The 21,355-nt window shown below is 40.8% G+C and overlaps 1 protein-coding gene across 4 annotated transcripts in view; it reads right to left on the bottom strand.

The window, feature by feature from the left end:
* METAP1D (methionyl aminopeptidase type 1D, mitochondrial) overlaps nt 1-21,355 on the bottom strand; it is a 764,107-nt gene that overhangs the window by 52,926 nt on the left and 689,826 nt on the right. The window lies entirely within an intron of this gene.

Genomic DNA, 21,355 nt, shown 5'->3' with positions numbered 1-21,355 from the left:
AACTCAACCCGATCGAGTACGATCAGGTTGATTGAAATCCCCCTGCTGGTGGCCGATGCGAGTCTGCAGGGGGTGGCGTTGCACCAGCAGCTCACAAGAGCAGATGGTGCAATGCTGAATGCGGAGAGCGTATTGCTCTCCGCATTCAGCGATGTCTGTCGGACCTGATCCGCACTGTCAGATCAGGTCTGACAAACATTTGATAAATAGGCCTCCTTGCCTTGTCTTTTTTAAAACAGATTAATAAAGTTTAATCTTATATTCATTCACTTGCAGTGCTTATGCTGTACTTTGAGTTGACCATTTAACTGGTTGACTGGATAAGTTCTGGGGGACTTCCCCTTGCTGCATTATTTGATAATCTTTCACAATCTGGAAAATAATTACTTCTGGCATTTGCCTCACAGACAAAAGCTTGGAGTGATCCATTTTCTTTTACTAAAAAGCACATCCAAATGTGCCAAAAAGATTGCTGAGCCTCCTATTTTAATATTAGTTAATGCAGTTAGGGTTAATTAGTGATACACATGCTTACTACTCATTCACACTAGTTTATTAGAGATTATTATGCAAACAACACACACTGACTTAAAATTACTTAAACTCCTGAATCCTGCAAAAATGTTAACACTGCCTTTAGAGAAAATAAACAAATATATTCAATTATATTTATCAAAGCTCATTGTATCGGTAGTCACGTTAGATTATGTCTTTTTAATCCCTCTGAGACACAGGGGTAGATTTAACAAGCAGCGGATGCTGCTTTCTATGCCCGAAGTTTCAGGCGAGCCTGAAACGTAAGACCGCTGTTTCTTAACTTCTCGCAACCTTTTAGGTGGCGGACTGCAATCATCCTGATCCGATTGGGATGATTGACACCCCCTGCTAGCAGCCAATTGGCCACGAGTGAGAGGGGGGGGGCAGTATTGCACAAGCATTTCACAAGAAATGCTTTTGCAATGTGAAAATGCGGACACAGTGTATGCTGTATGGCATTTAGCAATGTCGGGTGGACATGATTCGCTACAGCGAATCATGTCCGCCCAGCACTTGTTAAATCTACCCCTAAGCTCCTTCTATAGCAAGAGCTGAGATTAACATTATGCTAACTATTATTTTTAGACAGGTTATATTTGGTTAGGAGTAAGCCACAAAGATAAAAAATAAGGAGGCTATGCTCCCAAAATGTGCACCCCTGACGTGCGTTTCACATCGTGCTTCTTCAGAAGGGTACGCACCAGCTGAGTTTGCGACTATTTATTCACATACAAATCCCTCCCTCTATTTTTGATTGGATAATTTACTTGTGTGTCAGTGGATCAACTTCATTTAGTATATAGCTTGTGTAATCTTTTTAAAAGCCCATAGGAATTTAGATAGAGTTTCCTGATTAACTGCCATTGGTTGATAACGTTTACATTTTAAATCAATTCTTTTTATCTGCATTGAGCATATGATCAATACTTTGCCATTTTGTTGTTGTTCTTTTATTGTTCTAATGATTGTATCTTTTCATCTGTATGTTGCAGTGTTTACTTTGTATTCGAAAATGATACTGTCTCTTTGATTGTTGTTTAAGTTTGTGAACGATTGTGCTTGGTTACAAACAAAGAATATTTGATCTCCATCTTACCATTGTATATCAAAATTATTGCTGTGTGTTATTGTATAATTGGATATCTTACTATATTATTTTTGATATTACTTAATATATTATCTGGGACGGCTTGCTTCACTATTTAACAATTGAGCCTTAATTTTTTTTTAATTTTAATCTTATTATTATTTACATATTTCCCAATAATTTCTAGGAGTTTGATCTTCATGTTAATTGACACTCGCCTAGATTACGAGTTTTGCGCTAAACAGGGTGCAAAAATAACGCAAAAAAAATTGGGTTATTTCACTCTCCATAGCGCTGCCATTATGAGTTACTGAAAAGCCTCCTTGTGTTGTGCGTTATGGCGCGTTAAGCTCCATACCGCACAAAAGCGAAGTGCTGAGTTTACGTGCTCGTGCACACTTTCCCCCATAGACATCAATAGGGAGAAAGTGTTAGAAAAAAAACTGACACCTGAAATGCGGAATGGAGATCACCGTAACACAACCCATTGATGTGTATGGGGAAAAGAAAATTACGTTTAAACCTAACACTCTAACATAAACCCCAAGTTTAAACACCCCTAATCTACCGCCCCCAACATCACCAACACAAAATAAAGTTATTAACCCCTAATACGCCGCTCCTCGACATCGCCGACAATAATAAAAGCTATTAACGCCTAATCCTCCGCTCCCCGACATCGCCACCACTAAATAAAGTTATCAACCCCTAATCCGCCGCCCCACACTTCGCAAAACACTAAATTAAACTATTAACCCCTAAACCTAACACCCTCTAACTTTAAATTAAAATTACAATTTAACTATCTTAAAATAAATAAGAAATTTACCTGTGAAATAAAAAAAAAGTTTAATTTAGTGTTTTGCAATGTGGGGGGCCGGCAGTGTAGGGGTAATTAGGTTTATTCAGTGGGGGCCCGTAGGTTTAGGGGTTAATAGGTTTATTTAGTGTCGGCGATGTCGGGGAGCGGCGATTTAGGGGTTAATATATTTAAATAATATTGGTGATGTGGGTGGGCGGCAGAATAGGGGTTAATAACTATTTAATAGTCGCAATGTGGGTGGGCGGCAGATTAGGGGTTAATAAGTTTAATATAGTGTTTGGGATACAGGAGGGTGGCAATTTAGGGGTTAATAGGTAGTTTATGGGAGTTAGTGTACTTTGTAACATTTTAGTTATGAGTTTTGTGAAACATTTTTATTAGACAAAATCCATAACTACTGCTCTCAGATGGCGGTATGGATCATGTCGGTATATGCTGTAAAGCAAGCATTTTAGCCAAACCACACAACCTGTAATACAGGTGCTATGAAAATCCCACACTTGAACGTAATTTTTTAAGTACGGAATGGACGTTGCATTACAGGCTAAAATGCTTGCGGTATAGCTATACCGCCGCGACTCGCAATATGCGTTTCTGGTATTTCCAGCGCAATGTCTATTTATTTAGCGTTAAAAGCCGTACCACAAGGGGGGGCGGAGCTAGCTGCCGAACAGACCAGTCGCCATATCATAGAGCTCCTCCATAGCTATCTCTAAATAAGTTTATTATTCCTGTAAAGGGAAGCCCTAACACCTATACTTTTGTGGACACCCTCTGACAAAGAGTCCCTGTCTAAACAGAAGCTGGGGGATCACTGTTGAGAGTCCGGATCAGACATAGGACACCTAAAGAGCGGAGGCCGTCAGAGGCAGTTGAAGTGTCGGGACGGATACAAGAACCCCGGCAGCACCGGGAGATTCTACTTTGTGACTTTGGTTTATGCAAGCCGAATTGCGCCCTATTTCACATCAGCTAACCTACCTCATCCTGCTCCGGAGGGTCGGGGATCCGCTCCGGAGCATAACTGATACTACCGCTACAGAAAGCAGAACAACGCATGGGGCACAGCTGAAAAATACTATCACGAATCAGGCTAACAAGTAAGTGTGAGCAGCGAACAGGCTAACACAGTTATTACTTTTACAGTGCCACACTTACCCGCCCTCGTCATACGACAGCACAAAGGACATTTTACATTAGGCTTTGAGGAACTGTTTTCTCAGCAGTGGCGCGAAACGCCATTTTCAGATTGCCCCATAGACACGCAGAACTGATACTGCCGATACAGAAAGCAAAACAAAGCATGGGACACAGCTGAAAAATACTATCACAAATCAGGCTAACAAGACTATTTTGCCTGTGGGTCATACACCAATACCTTCCCCCTCAATCGTCTGACAGAGACACTGCCCCAGGGGAGAGAGTGCAAAAGTTACAGAGAATCGATCCATGCAGAGCGGTTGTAAATACAGGCCTTAGTGCTCCTGACTTAGAGATATTGGGAAGCCTTTTACTCAATACTTGCTGACTCACTGTGAGAGCTGTGCAAGGGCTGGAGGCCTACTGACAGACATGTAACTTATACTGCAGACTCTCACTCCCTGCTGCAGGACACTTGTGTCACAAGCATACATCTGCACACCAGCACAGACAGCTCTGCCCACTATACTGAGCACTTGCAGAGGGCCTTAAGCTACTTGGGCCACACATACAGGATATATCCCAGCTGGAGAAGCAGCCCCAACTTACTGGGACTGATTACTGTCCCCATCCTACCTAGGACCATCAACAAACCCTGCAGAGAATACACACAGTAAACTAAGTAACTTCAGCAATAGAAAGGTCAATTCATCTTGCTTCACTTCCCTAACTGGAGCCCAAGTGATTGAGACATACTCATAACTTAGACCCTGAGAACTGGACACTACAGCCAAACCTTACAGTGAAGTGTATGCAGAGTATCCTTTGTTGATTAACACAACCTTGTTCTTTTTCTGTGGAGTGAAACTTTTCACACCCCCTACCATTGAGACATTCTCACACTAACCTCTTTTTTATTTATGATAGCTGCTGCGACAGCTTTATTGTCCTCAGGTTCACAGCCTGAGGTGGAGTGTGATTTCATACTGCTGCCTTAATCATACATCTTTCTTCCACAGGTATTTAAGTGTATCATGATAAGTGCTGGTGTAACTCCTCATTGATATGACGTGCTGACAGCAAGGCTAAAAAACACTGGTCTTTCACTAAAGGTTCTAGTACCCTAGCCTAACATATATACTTACCTAAAGCTACCAAGAAGTTTAACCAACACTTACCCCCCGAGGCGCATACACATAGACACACATACTGACGTGGTCCCCTAGCCACACATACACTGACACGTAGTGGCAAACACACTCATTACACATAGCCTGATCTTTCCACACCACACTCCCCCTACTGTAACATACCTTCTGAATTCTCAGATCCAGTAGAACTTCACCTCCACCTACACTCCTAAACTAACAATTTAAGGACTTAATAGCAAGGTATCTTATCCACCCCTGCTCAATATTCCGCTGAGTTACACTGTCTGTTAATTCTCTCTGGCACCTCTCCCTTTCCGGTCCAGCCAGTCTGGACTGGTCACTTCCCCTCTCCTTTTTCCCTTCTGTATAGTCGTATCCCACCACCCCCTGGGGTGCCAGTGACTCACATACCTGCATTTATATGTTGAAATCGAAGGGTTCAATTACTATCTATTATTTGATGCTGTAACAAAATGTCATAAATATAGAAAATGTTATTGACCCCTGCTCCGCAGTCTAGCAATACATATCAGACCTAGTAAACTTTACTGTACAGTGCTTTATACTTTTCAGATTGTTTTCAGAGCGCTCTATAAGAGAAGGTTGGTGTTAATCTTTAACCTACAGGCATACCTAACAGTCTTAACACAATGCCCCACGGGCCCAGGCGTCAGGGGAAACCCTCCACTACCACTCAGAAGACTGTTTATGATCACTTTACCCAATCAGGAAAGGAATCTAACCCTGTCACCAACGAGGAGATGAGCGACCCTGAGTCGATCGATGCTGAATCTCATTCTAGTGTGCGCTCAGAAGCGCCATCACATCATTACATTACTAAGGCTACCCTACAGCATATGTTGGCCAGTCAAACGCGCTCTATCACCCAGGAAATTCAACGGTCTTCTGCGGAACTGAAAAAGGAAATCTCAGAGATTGGAGAAAGAGTTGAAGCACTAGAGCGGAAACAGGATGATCTAGCAGTAGACCAATCAAACCTGCTCACTTACTCTGAAACCCTAGCAGATCAGATGACTCAACTTGAATTTAAAATGGCAGACATCGAAGACAGATCTCGCAGAAATAATATCCGGTTTAGGGGTATCCCAGAAACCGTAGAAAATACTCATCTCCAACCCTACCTAAAGGAGCTGTTTGCAGTACTCGTGGGCACCCCAGATGGACACACTGATACAATGGAGAGAGCCCATAGAGCTTTAAGATCACAACTTACTCCAGCTGACAAACCAAGAGATGTAATTGTCTGCTTTCACAGCTATATATATAAAGACAAACTTATGCAAGCAGCCTTCAAAAGACCGCCTATGCCAGAAAAATTTAAGGATGTTCAACTCTTGCCCGATCTTTCAACTCATACCCTACAGTACCGTAAAACCTTTCAACAAATTACCCTGACGCTCAGGAAGGCCAACATTAAATACAGGTGGGGCCACCCTACAAACCTAGTGGTCACCAGAAACAACCAGAGCTACACAATTAACTCCATACCTCAGGGTATGGCTCTCCTGACCACATGGGGCCTACACCAGGAACAGCCTCCACCGTTACAGCCAACCCATCCAAAGCTGAGAGCTTCGGCTCCCGAATGGACTATCAAAGAGCAGAGAGCCAAGAAATCTAAAACTAACCCACCGTAAAAACATGCCTGGTAACCTTTAACGGAACTTACCTAGACTTTATTTGACCTGGAAGTTTGACCTGTCTCCAACAGATCATAACTGAGACTGAGTTAAAGCTTGAAAAGTTTACTATTAGATAATACATTTAAGTTAAGTGTTAGATTGTTGTTTAAGGTTGTTGTCTTAATTTAAGTATTGCACATATGTAATAGCAAGTTAATTTACAATGATTACTGCGGAGCAGGGTCCATTCCAAAGACCCCTGTTTCTGTTAGCTTTTTGCCCCCCATCACAGGCAGCCCACACTAGGGCTCCACCATAGCGAACTATTTTCGCTAACTCTTCTTCACACTATCTGTTGCCTATTTCCCTCCCCCTATCCTCCCCACTCACACTAATTCTCAGTATTGAAAGATCTGACCTACTCTCCATACCTCTCTATGCCACCCCTTAAAATACTAACCCACAATGTACGAGGCCTGAACTCCCCACATAAGCGTAGCCTTTTGGCTAGATCACTCAAATTCCATAACCCTGACGTAGCATTCCTTCAGGAAACACATTGGTCGTCAGACAATCCTCCTTACACAACATCTAAAGACTACACTGTCCTTGAATACACCTCTTTTTCAAAAAAAGCTAGAGGTACGGCAATTTTAATCCATAAAAGAATAGCTTATGAACCAATCCAAGTCCTAAAAGACCCCCAATCTAGATTTCTCATTCTAACATGTAAGTTAGACCATACTGACCATACCTTAGTTTCTATCTATCTACCTAACTCACATCAGCCTAGATACCTCAAACAGATCCTACATACAGTTGACCGGATAAAAATAGGCAGAGTTTTACTAGCGGGGGACTTCAACATGACTTGGGACCCAGCACTAGACAGAAAAAGAACTGCCCGGACAAAACACATTACCCCTCCTGCTCAACTTTCCCAAAAGTTCAGACAAATAATTACCCACTTCAGTTACTTCGATGTATGGCGTTCACTTCATGCTAGAGATAGAGACTACACTCACTTCTCATTCCCTCATAAAACATACTCCAGACTCGATTATGTCTTTTGTTCAGCAGAAACCCTTGACCTAGTCAAACATTCTAGCATCTCCCTATGCCCATGGTCAGATCATGACCTAGTCTCAGTAACTCTCCGCTCAGCGGAGCGACATAATGTGAAGCCTTCTTGGCGCCTCCCGCATGACATCCTACAGGATGCTGCATTTAAGGAAACCTTGAGAAAAGACATAACCTTCTACTGCCAAACTAACGACAATAATCAGGTCAGAGACGACACATTATGGGGGGCGGCAAAGGCCACCTTTAGAGGTCTCATAATTAAAAAACAAGCTCATCTTAAAAAACTATCTGGCCTTCCCCTTTCCAAGTCTCATATTGAATTGCGCCGACTAGAACTCCTAAATAGAAGTACACCCTCAGATGATACCACAGCTCAAATTATACAGATTAAAAACCATATTAACCAACTAGAGCTAAAACGCACTCAGGCTAACTTATTTAAACTGAAACAGATTACTTATCATAAGAGTAACAAAGCAGATACACTACTAGCAAATAAACTCAAAAACAGAGCGAGTACCTCAAGAATTCACCAGATCCACTTTGAGAACCAGACACACCGCAAACCCTCAGATATCGGTACTTGTTTTGAGAAATTCTACTCAAACCTGTACAATCTAGAAAAAAATGCAAGCGACAAACTAACTCCTGTTGACAAAATACGCTCCTACCTTCGCAGCCTAAACCTCCCCTCATTGACACCTGACGACCAAGAAACACTCATCCCCATTCACCTCTAAGGAAATTAAACATGTAATAAAGTGTCTAAAACCCTTTAAAACTCCGGGTCCAGATGGCTACTCAGCAGCCTTCTACAAAACATACATAAACGAACTAACCCCACTACTCTTAAGATTCTTTAATCACGCTAGAGAACAGGGTAGGTTTAGTCAGGAATTTTTGGAAGCAACGGTGATTACTATTCCTAAACCCCAAAAAGACCCATCCTTATGCTCCAATTACAGGCCAATCTCCTTGATTAATTTAGACATTAAAATTTATGCTAAACTATTTGCTACACGTATCTCTAAATTACTCCCGAACCTCATAAACTTAGACCAAGTAGGATTTATCCCTCACCGCGAGGGGCCAGACAATACTAGACGTCTCCTAAACATCTGCACCGAATCCACCAGACTAAATAGGCCATTCTCTGTTATCTCATTAGATGCAGAGAAGGCTTTTGACCGTGTTAGATGGTCCTACTTATGGGAAACTCTTAAAATTTTTGGTTTCCCAGATCAAATTATCAAAGCGATACAGGCTCTTTATTCCACCCCCACAGCAGTAGTTAGAGGCCTAGGCTTTGCTTCATCCCCCTTCCCAATTTCTAATGGCACCAGACAAGGGTGTCCACTCTCACCCCTGCTCTTTGCCCTGGCAATCGAGCCACTAGCAGAACAAATTAGACAAGATAAAAAAATCGATGGCATTCGCCTACATGGCACAATTCACAAGATTGCACTCTTTGCAGACGACATTACTATATTCTCGTCAGACCCCCTATCTTCATTCCCGAGACTGATAGAAATCTTAAACTCCTTTGGAGACATGTCACTCTACAAATTAAATCTAGATAAAACAGAAATCTACACCTGGGGAATCCCACAGAACACAGTTGACACCCTCAAGGTCCAATACAGAGTACACTGCGTCAATAACTTCATCTCCCACTTAGGTGTTAAGATATCGAACAATATCCCTCAGATGATCAAAGACAACTATCTGCCCCTCTTAACCGAACTGCGTACTTTGAAAGACAAATGGGACTATACTCACATTTCATGGATAGGTAGGTTAACAGCCCTTAAGATGTCCTTTCTACCTAAAATTACTTATTTATTTAGATGTCTCCCTCTCCGTATCCCGGGATATCTCCTTCACCAATTTCAGAGTGAATTTACAAAATATATATGGCAGCACAAACCCCCCAGAGTGGCGCACAAAATCCTTCAAAGCCCCCTTAGTAGAGGAGGTATAGCCTCCCCATCAATAACTAGGTATTATGAAGGAGCCATGCTCACCCATATCTCACAATGGGGTGCTAAAGACTCTCCTAGTAAATGGAAAACCATAGAGCAAGCCTCCCTCCCAAATCATATATTTCTGCCCGACTTAATTTGGATTCCGGCCCACCTAAGGCGTACCACAGACATTAGCAATAACATAATACGAGAATGCCTCGCCATATGGGACAAGCTTAGACATTATCCACACGTCGCCCCACACCCTTCGCCTATTACTCCCTTGACAGGTCTCCTACGAGGCTTACCTGACTCTCATCCTTATGGCTGGACTAGAATTGGAATACAAACTGTAGCTGACCTTTGGGTTACTTCACCAACCCCGCGGTTTATGACACTCTCAGAAATAAAGGCAGATTCCAACTTACCCAGGTACATGACATACGAATACACAAGACTAAAGAGCTTTCTTACTAGCTGGGGATTCCAACCTGAGCTACACCGACCCCGTACACTCTGGGAAACGACTTGGCAACAAGGTAACAAATTACACAGACCTTTATCAATGCATTACACTTTAATAGGAAGCACAGACCCTGAGAACAAACTTCCTCACTTACTCACTTGGGAATCAGTCCTGAACCTGAACCTGACCCCACAAGTATGGCAACACGTAATTTCCCTCACTAAAAAAGCACTGCACTGTGTCACACTCTTTGAAACATATTATAAGCTCTTAACGAACTGGTACCTTACCCCTGCGAGACTTAATAAAATGTTTGTCTCGGCCTCTCCCCTATGCTGGCGCAATTGTGGAAAAAAAGGAGACTCCCTACACATATGGTGGGAATGCCCCAAGCTAAAACCCTTATGGAGTACATGCTTCCGTACGCTAGGGAGATTAGGCATAACACTTCCTATAACCCCTTCTAATGCCCTCTTGCACATAGGCATCACTAAACTACCCAAGCACCAAGCATACCTAGCAATTTATTTGCTAACAGCTACTAAAACGACAATAGCCAAGGCATGGAAAACTGTGACGCCCCCAAAATGGTCATGCATTCTAAACTATATGGCATATATCTACAATATGGAAAAACCTATCTTTTCCTCTATAAATAGTTCAGACCTATTTGAATTAGTGTGGGCAGATTGGCAATCTAACCACACCACTACTTGGGCCCCGAACACTAGAGCAAACACACACTAGGCAACCCTCCCCAAGTACCACCCGCACATGAACCAAATCCCTGCCTCTAGCAATTACCCTCCCGTTCCTCTTTCCCTAATCTCTTCCCCCCACCCCAATTAACCCACCCCACTTGACTTGAGCTATATTCCGTTCACTTTTTCATTTCAGGAACGCATTCTAACTTGACATATTTTTGAATGTTCCAATTTTTCTGCTCATACTGTCTGTAGGAGCCTACATGCTCCAAATTATTTAATATGTCACTGTTGTATCTGAGAAATCTTTACCAATAAAAACTTGAAATTTAAAAAAAAAAAAAAAAAAGCCGTACCACAAAACTCATAATCTAGCCAACTTATATTTATTGCAATATCTTGATGTATATTCAATCAATACTATGTTGCAACTTTCATATTTACTTATTCCAACTAAAAGAGTTATGATGCTTTTTAGCTATGATTTTGCTTATTTTTATATTTATTTTTCATATGATATTTATGTTATCAAGTACCTGTGTCACTAAAAGAAAAGGCAAGAATAAATCACTTTTAGTGACACTTAGGTACTTAATGACATAAACATCATATATTTAAAGGTAACATTCTAAAACACTAGAATAAAAAAACTCCAATTTGATAAATGATGCATTTTTCACATGTTTTTAAAAAATAATTTCTGGCACAATAACACCCATATATCTTGCATAGGCACAATTCAACACTAGTATTCCAGTGCATATAAAACCACTTCCCAGGGGGCGTGTCCGTGCAGCGTTCAGAACAGGACGCATTTTCTGTAGGCTCCAAAAGATCTCTCAATAATCCGCCGATTATTGGTGGCTAACAGCAAGAATCAAACATATTACTTGACAACACAACGGATCAGACATCCAGGATCTAAATTCCTTTTATCTAGCTGTTTATATGACAGTGGAGACTCAGATCGGAGAGAAGGCCTTAGGCGGCGGCCTGCTGACAGGTATCCACCTCCCCCCCGGGAAGAGCCGGGTTATCGGTGCTGCTAGAGAAGTCTAGCTTACTGAGCCTCTTCAACACATATAGCTTACGGGACACTAAATCTTTTACAACATCACAGGAGATAGACACTGGGAGGAACTGTATTGAAGCTTCGCTTCACTCTCCTTCATTAACAATGATCGGCATGATAGAACCGGAGGAAAAGCATTGCCATACGTCATGTATGGAAAGATTGGAGAAAATCTTTGAACTGCTAATGGTTAAGGCGCCATACGACTATTTGATGAATAAAATCTACCCCAACAGTGCATCGAAAGATCAAAAAGAGAGAACCTATGACTTCAACAGCCAAAATGGAGCCGACCTAACGGAACCCGCCATGCCTAACATATTTAATGGCAAAACACGCACAGAATATCAATGCACATCACCTAGCCACGGAATAATACGGCCAATAGAGGATCTGGGTCACAGTCCAGACTGCAAGTTCATTACAGTAGCGAGCCGAGATTTTTCTCAAAATGAAGTCCAACATTCGACACTTGTTCTATCTCATGCGTTAACACCCGCTAGACGGCCGAGCTGGCCACAACAAGAATATACAAGTCAAAGTTGTGATGTGTCTCCGGGGGAGTCAGGCGTGGGCTTGCAACTGGATGGCCGTATGAAATCACAGCACAGCATGGTGATAGGTGCCGCTAAACAGAGGTGTACCTTGGTCAAGGGTCTCGAGTGTATAAGGGGAGATGAGACGGAGAACCCTTGCACAAATATGGGACTCGCGGTTCCACAGCAGGCTCTGAGGATGCCAAAAAGACTCTTTGAACTGTCCTTGGATCATTGGTATAATGTTTCAACTGGGAACAGACGCTGGAAATACACAATTGACTCTTATGGGGATATTAGTAACTTTCAAGCGAGCGATCGCTACCCAAGAGCAGGGGAGGGGTAGGCTGCAGGTGCCCCTCTCAGATGTTACAACCCTGATTTGTCTGGTCCCACGGGGATACATTAGAGATTGTTGTCAAATCTATAGATAGTTTAATCTGCACACTTTAAAGTTCTAAGTTGGTATTCACTGTATTCTAATGGGGGTTGGCGGGATGACATATTAGAACAGACTGTATGGCTCTGCATATAAGTTAAAGCATGCGGTTGTGTCAAGAGGTTTTGGAATTTGTTCACTATACCCTTCTTAGCATTTGTCTGAGTTACTTTGTGTTGTGTGGGTGTTCATATACATACTCCCATTGATTGACCAGTTAGAGCCCTCTAACACATTTTTTTTTTTTTTTTAAAGAATATTTCTAATGAAGTTGTCTTTGATGCTCACTGCCTCACAACAAACAATCTAGAATTAAGAGAGCGGTCATTGAGGGACCTCCCCTCCGCGAGGCTTACGGCCGGGCCCGCGGTGGGTGGACAGGTCCCAATATCTTATTAGGGCAGCAACTGTAGACTATGACCCCCTCTGTCCACATGCTTGAATATATCTATCTACTAGCAGTGTGGACGGCATAACATCAATTGAATCCATATGCCTAGGAAGGATAATTCCTTAGAAACCGCCTGTAGATCATACCACTGTTTTATGGCGTCAGAGTAAAAAATAGTCCCAAGCTTATATATCCTCTTAGTTTTTGTCTCCCACAGATAGCTTCTACCTAAAAACACAGGGTGTTACATACAATTCGCTAACTCCCGGTTCCAATTTTAATCTTTAATAGCTCCCCTTTAAAACTCAAATCTTTCCCCTATACGCTCTCAATATATATTACAGGTGAGTGTGCTACAGGCGTATGGGAGGCCTCCGCAGCTATAAATTAAGCCATCTCATATCACTCACATGGTTTTAGTTCCCTATCATTTCCCCCTTCAGTTCTTCCCAATGATTGTATTTTATCTTGTTTTTTGCTTACTTGTTTTTGTGAGCCACCATCCATATTATTATCAGTGTCATCATTAAGACCCAAGAGTGGTCTGCAGTTATAATAATGGGACCAGTAGAAAGATACACTGACTTAAAAAAAGGGGAAAAAAATGTGATCTAGTATATCAAATTTATGATGAACATATAAATGTGTATATATCATGTTTCTTCAGAGTATGAACAATGTGCTGTATTAATGATAACTTGCTTGCCATCTTTTCTGATGTATAACTAGTACATGCATTTTATGAAGTGTATCTGCATACAACTTGAATAAAGCTCTTTAAAAAAAAAACAAAAAAAAACCCTTCCCAGCGGAGTTTGACAGGACTTTTTTCAAATTCTACACCATGGGCCTGATAAAAACAAATTTTTCCTGTTCTTAGTTTTCGTTACTGTTATTATGTAAAACAAAATGCTTGTATAGGTTAAAGGTTCTAAACTTCATGTCACTTTAAAAACAAGAACTGTCAAACATAAAAAGCCCATAAATAAGGACTTCTGGTATTTAATTTGACATTACCAAATATGAATGCTAGATTAATAAATACATAGGGGTATATTTAACATAGTGCGAGCGGACATGATACAATGTAGCGTTTCATGCCGCTGCACATTGATAAATGCCAACAGCATACGCTGTCGGCATTTATCATTGCACCAGCAGTTCTGGTGAACTGCTGGTGCAATGCCGCCCCCTGCAGATTCGCGGCCGCTAGCATGGGGTTCCAATGAACCCGATCGTATTCAATCGGGTTGATTTCTATCCGTGGCCTTAAAGCAGGCGGACAAGTTATGAAGCAGCGGTCTTATAATAAATTTAAACTTACCTTTAGATTTAAATTAAACTAAATTAAACTATTAATTAATCTACCCTAACTGTTATACTAAAATAATATTAAACTATATTAAACTAATTAATTTAATCTACCCTAACTGTTATACTAAAATTACATTAAACTACAAATTAAATATATATATTATTTATTTAAACACCTAACCCTACTCAAATAATTTAAATCTACACTAAAAATTTACAAGGTTACAAAAAACTAAGTTACAAAAAATAACAAACACTAAGTTACACACAAAAAATAAACACTAAGTTACAAAAAATAAAAAAGAAATTATCAAAGCTTTAAACTAATTACACCTAATCTAAGGGCCCTATGAAAATACCCCCCCCCCAATAAAAAAAAACCTATCCTACAATAAACTACAAATAGCCCTTAAAAGGGCCTTTTGCGGGGCATTGCCCCAAAGTTATCAGCTCTTTTACCTGTAAAAAAAAATACAAATACCCCACAACAGTAAAACCCATCACCCACACAACCAACCCCCAAATAAAAAGCTAATCTAAAAACACCTAAGCTCCCCATTGCAGTGAAAAGGGCATTTGGATGGGCATTGCCCTTAAAAGGGCATTTAGCTCTATTGCAGCCCAAGACCTAATCTAAAACTAAAACCCACCCAATACACCCTTCAAAAATCCTAACACTAACCACAGAAGATTTACTTACAGTTTTGAAGATCCGACATCCATCCTCCAAGAAGCCGGGAGAAGTCCTCAATGAAGCGGCCAAAGTCTTCATCCAAGCCATGCAGAAGTCTTCACCCAGACAGCATCTTCTATCTTCATCCATCCGGCACGGAGCGGCTCCATCTCCAAGACATCCGACGCGGAGCATCCTCTTCTTTCCGACGACTACCGACAAATGAAGGTTCCTATAAATGATGTCATCCAAGATGGCGTCCCTTAGATTCCGATTGGCTGATAGAATTCTATCAGCCAATCGGAATTAAGAGTGAAAAAAACCTATTGGCTGTTGCAGTCAGCCAATAGGATTGAGCTTTCATCCTATTGGCTGTTTCAATCAGCCAATAGGATTGAGCTTGGATTCTATTGGCTGATTGAATCAGCCAATAGGATGAAAGCTCAATCCTATTGGCTGATTTCAACAGCCAATAGGATTTTTTCAACCTTAATTCCGATTGGCTGCTAGAATTCTATCAGCCAATTGGAATCTAAGGGACGCCATCTTGGATGACGTCATTTAAAGGAACCTTCATTCGTCGGTAGTCATCGGAAAGAAGAGGATGCTCCCCGTCGGATGTCTTGAAGATGGAGCCGCTCCGCGCCAGATGGATGAAGATAGAAGATGACGTCTGGGTGAAGACTTCTGCGGGCTTGGATGAAGACTTTGGCCGCTTCGTTGAGGACTTCTCCCGGCTTCTTAGAGGATGGATGTCGGATCTTCAAAACTGTAAGTAAATCTTCTGGGGTTAGTGTTAGGATTTTTTAAGGGTTTTTTGGGTGGGTTTTAGTTTTAGATTAGGTCTTGGGCTGCAATAGAGCTAAATGCCCTTTTAAGGGCAATGCCCATCTAAATGCTCTTTTCAGGGCAATGGGGAGCTTAGTTTTTTTTTAGATTTGATAATTTCTTTTTTGTAACTTAGTGTTTATTTTTTTGTGTAACTTAGTGTTTGTTATTTTTTGTAACTTAGTTACGCCTAGATTTAGAGTTCTGCGTTAGCCGTCCAAACCAGCGATAGGGGGTCCTAACGCTGGTTTTGGCCGCCTGCTGGTATTTAGAGTCAGCCAGGAAAGGGTCTAACGCTCACTTTCCAGCCGCGACTTTTCCATACCGCAGATCCCCTTACGTCAATTACGTATCCTATCTTTTCAATGGGATCTTTCTAACGCTGGTATTTAGAGTCTTGGCTGAAGTGAACGTTAGAACTCTAACCACAAGATTCCAGCCGCAGAAAAAAGTCAGGAGTTAAGAGCTTTATGGGCTAACGCAGGTTCATAAAGCTCTTAACTACTGTGCTCTAAAGTACACTAACACCCATAAACTACCTATGTACCCCTAAACCGAGGTCCCCCCACATCGCCGCCACTATAATTAAATTTTTTAACCCCTAATCTGGCGACCGTACACCGCCGCAACCTACATTATCCCTATGTACCCCTAATCTGCTGCCCCTAACATCGCCGACACCTACATAATATTTATTAACCCCTAATCTGCCCCCCCCCCATTGTCACCGCTACCTACCTACACTTATTAACCCCTAATCTGCCGACCGGACCTCGCCGCCACTATAATAAATGTATTAACCCCTAAACCACCTCACTCCCGCCTCAAAAACCCTATAATAAATAGTATTAACCCATAATCTGCCCTCCCTAACATCGCTGACACCTAACTTCAAGTATTAACACCTAATCTGCCAACCGGACCTCACCGCTACTATAATAAATGTATTAACCCCTAAAGCTAAGTGTAACCCTAACCCTAAGACCCCACTAAGTTAAATATAATTTAAATCTAACGAAATAAAATAAATCTTATTAAATAAATTATTCCTATTTAAAGCTAAATACTTACCTGTAAAATAAACCCTAATATAGCTACAATATAATTAATAATTACATTGTAGCTATTTTAGGATTAATATTTATTTTACAGGCAACTTTGTATTTATTTTAACCAGGTACAATAGCTATTAAATAGTTAATAACTATTTAATAGCTACGTAGTTAAAATAATTACAAAATTACCATTAAAATAAATCCTTACCTAAGTTACAATTAAACCTAACACTACACTATCAATTAATTAATTAAATACACTACCTACAATTATCTACAATTAAATCAACTAAACTAAATTACAAAAAATAAAAAAAGATTACAAGAATTTTAAACTAATTACACCTACTCTAAGCCCCCTAAAAAAAATAACAAAGCCCCCCAAAATAAAAAAATGCCCTACCCTATTCTAAAATAAAAAGTTTACAGCTCTTTTACCTTACCAGCCCTTAAAAGGGCCTTTTGCGGGGCATGCCCCAAAGAAAACAGCTCTTTTGCCTGTAAAAAAACATATAATACCCCCACAACATTACAACCCACCACCCACATACCCCTAATCTAACCCAAACCCCCTTAAAAAACCTAACACTAAGCCCCTGAAGATCTCCCTACCTTATCTTCACCGCGCCGGGTATCACCGATACGTCCAGAAGAGGCTCCGAAGTCTTCATCCTATCCGGCAAGAAGAGGTCCAGAAGAGGCTCCGAAGTCTTCATCCTATCTGGCAAGAAGAGGACATCCGGACTGGCAAACATCTTCATCCAAGCGGCATCTTCTATCTTCATCCATCCGACGAGGAGCGGCTCCATCTTCAAGACCTCCGGCGCGGAACATCCTCTTTTCCCAACGACGAATGAAGGTTCCTTTAAGGGACGTCATCCAAGATGGCGTCCCTTGAATTCCGACTGGCTGATAGGATTCTATCAGCCAATCGGAATTAATGTAGAAAAAATCTGATTGGCTGATTGAATCAGCCAATCAGATTCAAGTTCAATTGGATTGGCTGATTCTAGCAGCCAATCGGAATTAAGGTCGAAAAATTCCTATTGGCTGTTGAAATCAGCTAATCCGATTGAACTTGAATCGGATTGGCTGATTCAATCAGCCAATCAGATTTTTCCTACCTTACGTGCTGGGTGGCAGATTAGGGGTTAATAAAAATAATATAGGGGTCGGCGATGTTAGGGGCAGCAGATCAGGGGTACATAGCTATAATGTAGGTTGCGGCGGTGTCCGGAGCGGAAGATTAGGGGTTAAAAGTGTAATGCAGGGGTCAGCGATAGCGGGGGCAGCAGATTAGGGGTTAATAAGTGTAAGGTTAGGGGTGTTTAGACTCGGGGTTCATGTTAGGGTGTTAGGTGCAGACTTAGGAAGTGTTTCCACATAGGAAACAATGGGGCTGCGTTTGGAGCTGAACGCTGCTTTTTTGCAGGTGTTAGGTTTTTTTCAGCTCAAACTGCCCCATTGTTTTCTATGGGGGAATCGTGCACAAGCACGTTTTTTAAGCTGGCCGCGTCCGTAAGCAATGCTGGTATTGAGAGTTGAAGTGGCGGTAAATATGCCTGTACTCTCCCTTTTTGGAGCCTAACACAGCCCTTCAGAGAACTCTAAATACCAGCGTTGTTTAAAAGGTGTGGGGGGGGGGGGGAAACACGCGTAGCTAACGCACCCCTTCTAACGCAAAACTCTAGATCTAGTTAGTTAGTTTTTTGTAACTTTGTAATTTTTTAGTGTAGATTTGAATTATTTGAGTAGGATAAGGTGTTTAAATATATATTTAATTTAATTTGTAGTTATATGTAATTTTATTATAAAAGTTAGGTTAGATTCATTTTTCTTTTACTATAGTTTAATGTAATTTTAGTTTAAAAGTTAGGTTGGATTAATCATTAATTTAATATAGTTTAATGTAATTTTATTATAATAGTTAGGGTAGGTTAATTATTAATTTAATATAGTTTAATATAATTTTATTATAATAGTTAGAATAGGTTAATTAATAGTTTAATATAGTTTAATTTAAATCTAAAGGTAAGTTTAAATGTATTATAAGATAGGGATGAGTTAATATTTAATATAAAGTTAGTGGGTTGTTAGGTTTAGGGGTTAATAGGTTAATTTAGTTTATGGCGATGTGGGGGGCTGGCGGTTTGGGGGTTAATACATTTATTTAGTTGCGGTGGGCTCCGGGAGCAGCAGGATAGGGGTTAATAACTTTATGTAGGTGGCGGCGGTGTAGGGGGCGGCAGATTAGGGGTTAATAAGCATAATGTAGGTGGTGGTGGGCTCCGGGAGCAGAGGAATAAGGGTTAATAAGTTTATTATAGTAGCGGTGGGCTCCGGGAGCGGCGGTTTAGGGGTTAATAACTTTATTTTGTGGCGGCGGGGTCCGGGAGCGGCAGGATAGGGGTTAAACAGTTTAGTATAGTGGCGGGGTTTAGTGACAGCATACAAATAAAGCTGGGAAAAAGCAGAAGAGAAGCAAGATCGATGACTGTTAGTTAACAACAGTCCGCTGCTCTTCGCCCAGTACTTGGTGCGCGGCTTTTTGACAGCTGTTTTGTTAAATATAGAGAATGTATTCAGGTCCGTGGCAGCGAAGTTAGGCGATGTCAGGCGAGCGTATTGGTGCCGGCGAATGCAGCACAGTTGACAGCTTGAGTAGGCCCCAATGTCTGATATGTTCATTTGTTCTGTAAGCTTCAGATGCGTCATAATAGTTGTTTCAACCTGAAATAGGAAGTTTTGGCTAATCTTGGTACAGTAAAAAAAAATTGCTTTTTAAATTTTATGTTTGTTGTAGAAGGTACAAATTTCAGTACAATCCAATATATATTGGAAGAAAATTATATGTGCTTTGCTGTTGAGTGCATTTAAAATTGTGTGTGTAGATCTGAACTGGATACATTAAGCAGTTGTATGCAAAGAGAAATACTAGCCTACGAATGTATATTTTCCTTTCATAGTGTTTGTGAAAAAATAGTCTGAATTCTAATCTCAAAATTATTTAAAGGAACAATCTAGAGTAAAGTAAATAAGAAAGGCCTAGATTTGGAGTTTGGCGGTAGATGGGTTGTTAACGCTATGCAGGCTTTTTTCTGGCCGCACCATAAAATTAACTCTGGTATCGAGAGTCCAAAAAAATGCTGCGTTAGGCTACAAAAAAGGAGCGTAGAGCATTTTTACCGCAAATGCAACTCTCGATACCAGAGTTGCTTACGGACGCGGCCAGCCTCAAAAACGTGCTCGTGCACGATTCTCCCATAGGAAACAATGGGGCTATTTGAGCTGAAAAAAAACCTAACACCTGCAAAAAAGCCGCGTTCAGCTCCTAACGCAGCCCCATTGTTTCCTATGGGGAAACACTTCCTACGTCTGCACCTAACACTCTAACATGTACCCTGAGTCTAAACACCCCTACCCTTACACTTATTAACCCCTAATCTGCCGCCCCCGCTATCGCTGACCCCTGCATTATATTATTAACCCCTAATCTTCCGCTCCGTAAACCGCCACAACTTACATTATCCCTATGTACCCCTAATCTGCTGCCCCTAACACCGCCGACCCCTATATTATATTTATTAACCCCTAACCTGCCCCCCACAACGTCGCCGACACCTGCCTACACTTATTAACCCCTAATCTGCCGAGCGGACCTGAGCGCTACTATAATAAAGTTATTAACCCCTAATCCGCCTCACTAACCCTATCATAAATAGTATTAACCCCTAATCTGCCCTCCCTAACATCGCCGACACCTAACTTCAATTATTAACCCCTAATCTGACGACCGGAGCTCACCGCTACTATAATAAATGGATTAACCCCTAAAGCTAAGTCTAACCCTAACACTAACACCCCCCTAACTTAAATATAATTTACATCTAACGAAATTAATTAACTCTTATTAAATAAATTATTCCTATTTAAAGATAAATACTTACCTGTAAAATAAATCCTAATATAGCTACAATATAAATTATAATTACATTGTAGCTATTTTAGGATTAATATTTATTTTACAGGCAACTTTGTAATTATTTTAACTAGGTAACTATTAAATAGTTCTTAACTATTTAATAGCTATTGTACCTGGTTAAAATAATTACAAAGTTGCCTGTAAAATAAATATTAATCCTAAAATAGCTACAATGTAATTATAATTTATATTGTAGCTATATTAGGATTTATTTTACAGGTAAGTATTTATCTTTAAATTGGAATAATTTATTTAATAAGAGTTAATTAATTTCGTTAGATGTAAATTATATTTAAGTTAGGGGGGTGTTAGTGTTAGGGTTAGACTTAGCTTTAGGGGTTAATCCATTTATTATAGTAGCGGTGAGCTCTGGTCGTCAGATTAGGGGTTAATAATTGAAGTTAGGTGTCGGCGATGTTAGGGAGGGCAGATTAGGGGTTAATACTATTTATGATAGGGTTAGTGAG

This window comes from Bombina bombina, chromosome 1 (genome assembly GCF_027579735.1).
Source record: "Bombina bombina isolate aBomBom1 chromosome 1, aBomBom1.pri, whole genome shotgun sequence".
NCBI lineage: Eukaryota > Metazoa > Chordata > Amphibia > Anura > Bombinatoridae > Bombina > Bombina bombina.
Note: the sequence above shows the minus strand (reverse complement) of the source record. Positions and strands in the feature narration are given on the sequence as shown.